Source organism: Pteropus medius, unplaced genomic scaffold, assembly GCF_902729225.1.
Source record: "Pteropus medius unplaced genomic scaffold, Ma_sr-lr_union100, whole genome shotgun sequence".
Classification (NCBI taxonomy): domain Eukaryota; kingdom Metazoa; phylum Chordata; class Mammalia; order Chiroptera; family Pteropodidae; genus Pteropus; species Pteropus medius.
Window position 1 is genome coordinate 13472874 of NW_024354875.1, and position 10876 is coordinate 13483749.

At 31.5% G+C, this 10876-nt stretch overlaps 1 pseudogene; it reads left to right on the forward strand.

Annotated features, from left to right (window-relative positions):
• The first annotated feature begins 642 nt into the window (after positions 1–642).
• Positions 643–761, forward strand: LOC120597454 (uncharacterized; annotated as a pseudogene).
• The last annotated feature ends 10115 nt before the right edge of the window (positions 762–10876 follow it).

The window sequence follows — 10876 nt, forward strand, 5'->3', positions numbered from 1 at the left end:
TATCCCTTTCTTGCTCATATCAGAGGTTTATAATTTTCCACAAAGAATTTCTGAGTCTTGTCACCTGACATATTTTTGATAATAGAAAACAGGTTGCCAGACCCTGTGGATAAAATGTCCTATAGTAAAAAGAGAAACAGACTGTAATTAAAGTTGGCATTTATATGGACAATATGGGCAGCTAAAAGCAAAACATTTCTGATTCATGACTTATCTTGATCATCTTGACAAAGGGTTAAAAATACAAATAACTGAAGATTAGTTATATTGTAAGAGGTTTTCTAGACTTGAGTGCTAGGACAGGGTTAGTCCCTATCCTTCTTCTAAACAGTCTAGGTGTGTTTTAAATGAATAGTATTTTTCTTCAACTCATGTAAACAAAACAGAGGGCTTTTTAAGAAATCAATTCTGCCTTTTGTTAATGACTATAGGTCCTGGCCCTGAAAACAGAGCCCCATTCAAAGTAACATTGTTGAGTAGGTAGTTTACACATGGAATTTTTCCAACAGTAGTCATCGCATGATAGAAAGGAAAACAAAAAATATAAATTTAGGTTCTGAGACTATATATTAACTGTGTTATACTTAATATTTACGAGCCTCATTTTCTTCATCTTAAAAATGAAAATAAAGATCACTGCCAGTCTACAGCCATGCTACCCTGAACACTCCCGATACCATCTGATCTTGGAAGCTAAACAGGGTCTGGCCTGATTAGTACTTGGATAGGAGACCACCTAGGAAGACCAATTGCTGTAAAGTGTAAAAAATAAAAAATGAGGGATTGTAAACTGACAAGGTCCTTGCAATCTGTGAGGTCAACCAAGGGTTGCCTCGCCTTAAAAAAAAAACAAAAACAAACAAACAAAAAAAACACCTAAAGAAGCTGTGGTACATATATGCAATGGAATATTACTCAGCCATAAAAAGAAGTGAAATACTGCCATTTGCGACAACATGGATGGACCACGAGATAATCATGCTAAGCAAAATAAGCCAGACAGAAAAAGTTGAAAATCACATGATATCACTTATATGTGGGATATAAACCTAAAAGCAACAAACGAACAGGACAAACAAACAGAGACTCATGGACATGGACTATAGGCAAGTGGTTACCAGAGGACTATAGACTAGTGGTTACTAGTGGGGTGGAGAAAGAAGGGGGAGATAGACAGGGTAAAGGGGATCAAATATAAGGTTTAGGGGAGGGTGAAGTGGGTAAAGGGGATCAAATATATGGTAGCTGAAGGAAACTGGACTTGTATTAACCAATGCTACCTCAATAAACTTAATTAAAAAAAAAAAAGATCACTGCCTTGCAGGTCAGCATTCTTAGGACAAAGGAAACACTCAGTTAATGTTACTGTCCTACTGTCAGCCTTTTCTGGCTCCCTCCATGGCGGCCTTCCACGACTGCTGGTTTGTCTGTTATCCCAGCCCCTGACTTCATCATTCACATATTTTACAAATGTAATCCTCAGTATAGCCCTTTGATTTAGGTTATTTTATCTGCATTTTCAGAGAAGGAAATGAGAGTGTATAGAGCTATATCCAACAGGGTTTAGTCAGGAAAATAAATATCACTCTAGGTATTTCAAACAGAGGGACACTAAATTTGGGAATTGCTTACACAAGTGGTAGAAAAGCAGAAAGAGCTCTCAAAGGTAGTTGAGGGAACCCAGGAATTCACAAAAGCAGAAAAAACCCTTCCTCTCAATCCGGGGTTGGAGGTCAACAAGAAGGAAATCTAGAACCAGAAAACTAAAATATGTAGCCATTGCTGAAGGTACTGCTAGTTAGAACAAGAGAGGTACAGTTACATCCCTGAGGTTAGATGACTAGTAAGCAGAAGATCCAGAAATGGGATACGATCCTTCCAACTACTTTATTATAGAATGAATAAAATGTTATATATGAAAAGGCCTGTAAATCATAAATCACATTAGATATTTATCATATTATGATACTATTTTAAATTGAAGAGACCTTTTGAAACTCTCTTTAAAAAATAAATCAGAAAGAATCTTTGGCTCTAGAACTTACTCAACACTGTTTCCTTGAATGATTACATCTGTTCTAATGGTTTGGGGTCAAAAGCAGACTTTCAATAAAGATTTCTAGATAAAAGTGAGTCCAGTGGGTTTTTGCCATAGTTTTCATTAGGGTATCTTTACAATCAATGAATCTGAAAATGAACTTTCATCAAAAAAAAAAAAAAAATCAGAAGACTAGTGGCAATATTCAGTAAGATAGTACTTTGAGTTGATTTTTTTTGTTTGTCTTTTTAGTCTTATTTCTGTGGTTGAATTAAATTTTTGAAAAGAGAAGTGTTTCAAGCAGTGGATAATAAGATTGGACTTCTGAAATGGGGTTCATACCCATCTCATTCCCTAAGCCAAAATCCTGTAATATGTAAAGGGATTTGCAGCAAAAGATAGTCAATCCAGTGTATATTAATTATTCATACATTTCAAAAGGCAGTGAAACTAGCAAATGTATTCAGTGAGTGGTCTTTATTCCCACAGAGTAGGAAATGCATAATGGATGGAAAAATAAAGAACTCACTTTGCAACATTCACAATAGCCCAGTACAAAAATGCCTATATGTAGATAAACTTTTAGAAGTATTTGTTGAAACTGCTGACCAAACTATCCCAAACTACAGTTGAACTTCTGCCAGCTTTAAAGGGCTGTGCTTGAACTCCATTTCACAGTTTTTGGATTTCATGGCCTTTAGGCAAGCACAATTCATACCCATTGCTATGCTTGAAAAGATCCATTTCAGGAGTGTTACACAAACAGAAGCTAGCACAATTTATCCTAAAATGCTACTGTTAAATAAAAAAAAAAAATGTCCTCTGATTTCTTAAAGTTCTATGTGGCACACCATGGGATTTGCATATAGAAAATTACAAAGTATTAGTATTTACAGGCTTTGAAACCCAGTAACTGTTAATGTTTTCAGAGATCTGAAGTCTGACCAGCTTCTCACATTTTTCCAACTAATCTGTGAATAAGAAAGACTATTTTGTTCTACATGGTTTATAAATAATAAAAGCAACTGGATTTTGTATGGAAGGCAAGTAGTTGTTTAGCTGAGCTTGAAAAAGGATAAACAAAACTAGGTAAAGTAAATGGTCCCTTTTACTTATAAATACAAGTGACCAAGAGCTATAATCATGTACATTATGATGGCCAGATCTCGATAACTTCCTTCAAATGAAAATGAGTACAATTTTCTTCATGACAATTTGGCTAAGATATTATTCTTGGCATTAGGAAATTTTAGACATAAATATATAGGCAGTTTACCTTGAAACAACATTTGAGATTTAATTAAGAACAAAATTAATAGAAAAATCCCTTGATTAAGATTAGTACAGAAAAGAAAAAAAACAAATGATTGGATTAGGCATAATACACAGTGGGGCCTAGAAAATGCTGAATAAGATAAAATTAATTCCTTCCTTATCAAGAAAGACAATACCCAAAAGCAAAGAAAACACACAAAAAATATAATTGTTGCAACAAATATAGAACCAGTAGCAACTGTATCATTACATATGTTGGCAGGTAAACTCAACTTGGGTTTTCAAGGGATGGGAAACAAGGACTCTTTCTAAGTCAGATGGCAGTTCTAAAAGAGAATTGGATGGAATGGTTTTATTCAGATGTGATTGTTTCCATTAGAGCTTGCCCTGCGGTCTTATGTTTTAGGATTGGAATTTCCTTTCCCTCCTTTTTGCATGGCTAATGTGATTCTTATTCATTAAGATTCAGCTGCACTGTCACCTCTTGTAGGTAGTATTACCTGATTCCTCTTCCAGGTTGGGGTATGTCACCATCTTCTTTCCAACTGCAGATGTAATGTGTTACTATCTTAGTTACTTGTATGTCTCTCCAACTATACAGCACACTCATGGGAAGCAGGAACCAGTCATAACCTCAATACACAACATATAACCTGGCATATGGGCAGGTACTGAATAAATGCTAATTAACCATGTGAAAACTCGCTTTACAGAACTTGAGATTGGTAAAGAATGAACCTTCCCAATTTGCCAAACTCTGTTCTACAATAATCTTTAGTTGATGAATTTTGTTTTACTTCAGCCCAGATTTTAAAATAGTGGTTGTTCATGGTAGCCTCTCAATTTTTTAAATGAGGAAACCAAAGTCTAAAGCCATTATCTTTGTTAGTTGTTAAATTTTAAATAACTGAATATAACTGACTATATCAAATTTTAATGACGAATTATATTTTAAGTATTGTTTTTAAAAAACTTAATATATCATGAATCTAAAATAAATCCCCTAAAAATGAAAAGCAAAGAAAAGGGAAGATAGACTGCATTAATAGAAAAATAAACTATTCGAATTTAAATTTTATATTATTTACTTTTAAAATTAGAAATTCCAACTTTGAATCTACAAGGTTCTCCATATTTGAGAGTATCTGATGAGTTAATTGTTTACTTGAAGAATGTTCCTATAGCTACTTGGGGTAATAATACTTAGTTTTTTCAATTCCTTGTGACTCCATCATCATTAATGCATCATCACAATGTCACCTTGCCTGTCAGGATCAACAAAGGAGAGATGAGCATGGGTATTTAACTGCTTTCTCTGTTGCTAGAATTGACAGCTATTATTAAGAGTTAGTACACATGGGCACAATGAGCCAGGGGACGTGTCTTAGCTTAGCTTCAGCGTGCATGTTGTACCTGAAGAAGAAAACTTTGATCTTCAAATCTGCCAGACTGACATCTTGCATGAGCATAACGTTCCTTAAAAAATTAAAAACAAAAACAAAACCTTCCAATCTGGATTATGGTCATAATTTCCATATATCACTGGCTTCAAAAGACTAAATCCTTTACCATGCTATTTCAATCATTTTAAAAATAAAGGAGGAAGGAGCCTTGGGATGGTAACCCTGCATAGAAGCTCAGCTGAACAATGACAATGCTTCTGAATTTTAACTGTAAAGTATCCATGCTTTGCAAAGCTACAAACTTTCCATTTCGGATATTTTAAAAAGGGAATGCTCCCAGTGAGATGTTTCTCTGAACTAGTTATTTAGCTGGTTATAGCCTGCTGAGTACTAGATAGCAGTTTTCAGATTTTGTTTAAGGTTTTATTTGAAACTCGGAATTTGTACTCCTAATTCTTACTGTGTCATAAACATCTATACTTGCCCACTGGGTTAGAAAAAATAGAGAGAAAAAAATAAAATAAATTGATCATCATATTCAAAAAGCTGAGTCTATGTTCCAGTAATAATAGAAATAATCATTTCTTCACATTTATGTGGTTATATGTCTATATAAATATATAAATACCATTAATCAATATATAACCATAATCATTTCATGACTGATCTCTCCCTGGCAATCCAGTTCACATATCAAGAACGGGAGATGTGGAAGGGAAACGACGAGGGGTAAATAATACTGGAAATATCCTAGGACTAATAGTCTGACAATCGTTAACTGGCTTTTGGTCGTAGATAAAACACTTAACCTTCTGAAACTATTTCCTCACATATAAAATAAGAATCATCACTATAGTCCTGATCTAATATACAAGAAATTTATGCTACAAAGAAAAGTGAGAGAGGTATTTCTCTGTCTTTTTCCAAGAACCAGTGAAAGTTAAAGTGGCTGGAAATGTTCTAGAGTTAAGACACTTGCCTAAATATAAACTATGAACCTGCCACATTCTCACCAGATAAGCTGGTCACTTAGAACTCTAAGCATCAGAAAATAGGCATAACAGCAATATCAATTTCACAGTGTGGTTTTCTAAGTTAAATGCACACAAAAGAACATATCATGGTGACTAAGTAATAGAAAGGGTCTGATAAATCTTGGCTACTTATGCTGATAATAATGGTAGAGAAAGACACAGTAGTAGCAGCAATAAGTAGTACTCCAAAGGCAGTAACATTAAGGAGAGAAAAGGCCTTCAAGGTTAACAAAATTTAGCAAGAACCGAATTGAAGACAGGAATATAATTCAAAAAGGCAGATGTCAGCAAAAAGCAAGATTATTCAGCAACAGAAGCAAAGTTACAGAAGAGCCAATGAGAAAACATGGGCACTGAACGGGTAAGCACTATTAAAGTGGGAGAGAGAATGTTAGATGCTTGTGAGTATAGGACCATCAGATTACATTCATTTTAAGGAACTGACATAACAAGTTATGAGGTACTGATACTATTAAAACTCAAAAAAAAAAAAAGTTAAACAATACCTTTGTTTGTTGTGATTCCAAAATAGGCAACTATCTGATAGTTTTTCTTTCCACATATCTATCTATATAGAGAAAATGTAAAGATCAGGCTAATAAGAGAATTCATCCAGTCTGCTTGACACATTAATTACTCACTGTGAATCAACAGTCTAACATTCTGAATTTCTACTTCAGTCTCTGTGAGCTACGATGGGAAAAGACACAGCACCTGAGTTTGAGCAAGACTTTAATATCAAAAAGAATTAGTTTATGACCCATAAAACCAGACTCTGGCCTATAATAAATTCATTTAAATACTGCTTTGAAAATATTCTTAGAGTTTGACCTCATTTTTTATACCAAACCCCTTTAATATGATTCTTTTGATTTTCTAATACAATTCTAACATTATGCGAACCATTAGCCTATTAGCAAATCATAACTGTAATATATATGTCAATCTATAGTAAGTCTCTGTCTTGTCCTACATCACTTTAACTTAGCCAAAAAAAAAAAAATAAAATCAATGTATTACTCAAACAAAGCACTAGTGATAAGATAAACCTATATTGTTCTGACAATGACAATGGTGGCAGAAATCTAAAAGAATACAAATACTTTGGATAAATACTTTTCATATATGGCAAGAACCTTATCAATAGGCAAAGGCAGTACAAATTCATAGTCTATGAAAATCTATAATTATGCAAAAAATTAAAATAAAACATGCATATAAAAATTGACTTAATTCAAGTCTCACAACATGGTGGATTCAAATATGGACATGCACCTCATTCCTAACACTTTAAAATGTTAAGTAAAATGTAGCAATTAAACAATAAAAGAAAAACACAGCTAAACGTGAAAGAAAGAAAAATGCATAGGTGTCAGGAACTTGAAGTCAGAAGACCAAAACACAAGAAGAAGCACTTTAATATAAAAGCTAAAATATGAGATAAGGGGAATATAAAATCTAAAATGAGCCCAACATATAAAGGGCAGTATACTATTACACAATGGACATGGTCTTGGTTCCAGAAAAGCCAGAGCTGGAATTGTAGTCCTGAATTAGACTTGGACCCTGGGAAATCTTCCCTCTTAATGAAAATGAAATTAGAGAAATTATATCCTTGGGCCCAGAAAAGTCATAAGCAAGTTTTATGTTTGACTAAGACATATATCATATACATGCATATATATCACATATAAGACATATGCAACATATATTTAATGTACATATATATAAATAAGAATGTCACATATTATATATTTAACTATATACTATATATATACACAGATGACATATATACACATATATACATGTAAGACATATAGTATATATTTTATAGATAATATAATTATCTTAAAGTATCTGCTTAGAAACTGAAATCTGAAGACTTTATTCTGCATGAACAAATTTCAAGTTTACAATATAGCAGTGGTGCAGAAATCCCTACAAAATTTACATAAAAATTGATACTGAACCAATTAAATCTCAAGGCACTGGTAGACATAAATTAAAAATTACTCTGACAACCTGTTCCTATGATCTCAGATTAACAGAACACAAACAAGGAAAAAAGGGGAAAATAAAGTCCTAAAAATGATTTGCACCATGAGAAAGAGGAGACAAAATAAACAGAAGAACTAGTGCCCCAAACACTTGTGAAATTAAGCAATCTAAAGTGTCCACAAATAAGTATTTTTTAAATGATTTATGGTACAAATGACGAAATAGAATCCTATATAAGCAAAGACATACAAAAAAAAAAAAAGAGTAACAGGGTTTCAATGGGTAATCAAATAAACAAAGAAATTAGAAATATGATTACTGAAACTAAGTTTGTTGTAAACAGTTAACATCAAATAAAGCTCAAGAAGAACATATAAACTAAACACTAAATATGACTTATTATCTAGGAAGCAAAAGATAAAGATGAAGGTAGACAATACAAAAGAGGAATTATGCAGGCATAAATGAGAGAATCCATCTTACGTTGCATAAAAGTTTCAACACAAGAGAATAAAATCAATAGGATATAAGCATATTTCAAATAAATAATGGCTGAAATTTTTCTAGAATAGGTGAAATACATGAACCGTGGATTAAATAAGCAAAATAATTCCTCTTTCTAATAATAAATATAAATGTAAACCTAGATACATTCTAGTAAAAATAAAAGATATATTTTTTAAAAAGACAGCTAAAAGTTTTAAAGATAGTTTTAAAGAAAAAAAATCTACTTACAAAACAATTAAGATTTATTAACACCTTATTTCTCAGCAAAAATGTAAGAAAATAATGGAATATCTTCAAAAGTCTGAGACAAAATAACATTTGCCTAAAATTCTAAAATTCTAATGAAACATTTTCAAATATTAATGCAAAATAAAGACATTTAAAAGAGAAAATTAGATAATTTATCACTCATAGATTCTGATTGAAAGGTCAATTAATTGAAAGGTCAATTAATTCTTTGATTAAAAAAATTATAATATATTAAATCTTAAAGGAAGGATCAGGATACAAGAAGCAATGATAAACAGAAAAACTGCTTGTAAATTTCTAGGTAAATTATTTAGAATTTATGATAGATTTAGACTTTTAAGTAATTTGTCTTTTAGATAAAGTATTTAAATAATTTTTTAAAGCACAATTGCTAATTTAGTAGAGAATTAACATAATTAGAATAAAAATTCTAGGCAATTTGAGAGTGACTGGAGTAAAAATTTCTAAGGTCCTGTGAATTCTTTAGAGGCAGTTAAGATAAACTGATTAAATTTAGAAATGATTAAGACAACTGGGCATGTAAAATTTTAAGTGTAATCACTTAAAATAATGAAAATTGAATGAATAATGTCCAAACAATAGAATAGACTAAATTAATTATTAAAAATCTAATGGGAGGTAAAAAGGTAGAAAAAACAAGCAAGGAAAATATATGGTAAAAAGAAAGCACAAAATAATATAGAAGTAAAGCCAAAGATAGCAGCTATCGCAACAAATTATTACCAAAGTCAATGCAAAGATTGGAGGACAGATTCTTAGTTTAAAAATAATATAGAAATTCAGTTGTAATTTGGTTACAAAATTAGTCACAATAGACTAGGGTATGCAGTGATAAAGTAACTCCACTATCTCAGTGACTTAAAGAAACAAATAGCTATTTCTCCCATGAACTTGAAACACATAGGCTAAATATCCTCTGTTTATGAAACATGATCACCACAACAGAGCTCACTATTGCTCATTGGCCATGTCTAGCCACAAATGAATTGAGGCTGGAAAAAAAAAAAAAGAGCTGATATCCATAATTTGATAAACACTATATCTTTCACACACAATGTAACTCAGAAAAATTGAAAATAAAGAGACAGAACAATAAATAACTAGCAAACTTAACCAAAAGAAAGCCAATGTAGTCATTTAATAACTATAAAATTGACTTTAAGTTAGAAGAAATCACTCTTAGAAAAAAGGAAACCTTTTACTAGGAAGATGTAATAATACTTAACGAGACAGTCTCAAAGTATATAAAGAAAACATTACAGAAATGTAAGGAAAACCACTACCAGAAATTTATTAATAATTATATACACCTGAAATATACTTGGATATGTGTATTGTACAAATAACAAAAATATTTTAATTATCTGAAACAGAGAACATACAGAACATGTGCATGACACAATAAAAAATGTGATCTGAAAGATGTGCATTTATATGCAAGACCACATTTATAAAACTAACACTTTTCTCAAACACATAAAATTTATGAAAATTGACTATGTACTAACTATGAGACAAGTTTAGACAAACTTAAATCCATAATCAAACTAAATCCTCTTGCCAAAATGCAATGGAATTAGAATTAAAAAGCCTGTGATGCACCAATACATTTGAAAACTTAAATTGCATTTGTAAATACTTCGTTAGTCAAAGAATGAATCTCAATGGAAATAGTAAAATATTTAGAACTGAACAACAATCTATAATGCATCAAAACTTGTGAAATATATCTAATACAGAATTTAAAGTTTTCAGACTTAAAAATTGGATTTAAAAAATCAATACACACACACACAAAAAAATGAAGGGAGCCACCCCAAAGAGAGTAAAATGGAGAATATGATGATAAAAGCAGAGAATCAAGGGAGATAAACAATCAGCAGAAAGTATTACTGAAACGAAAAGAAAACTGAAAATTACGAATAAAAGATGGATTTAAGAAACAAAGTAAAAATTATTAGGGATTGTAAAAGTTGATTTACAGAGTGAAAATACCATGAAGAACTTCATTAAAATGTATATAAATTCATATTCTCTCAGAAAAATATAAATTATGAAAATTCAGACACATTGATACAAAAAGAGTGAAAAGATGTATAATTATGGAGAAAATGGGATTACTAATAAAAAATCTACTCATAAAAAAGCACCCTCAATTAACAAATAATTCTGTCTTATGTAAATTGTTCCACACATTATGGGAGAAAAAGTAAAAGTACTCCCAACTCATTTTATGATATGAGAAAAACCTTGGTATTAAAACTGGGCAATGACGGAATAAGGAAAATTAAGGCCTAATTAAACTTATAAGCACTTATGCAAAAATACTAATTAAATGATTAGTGAATCAA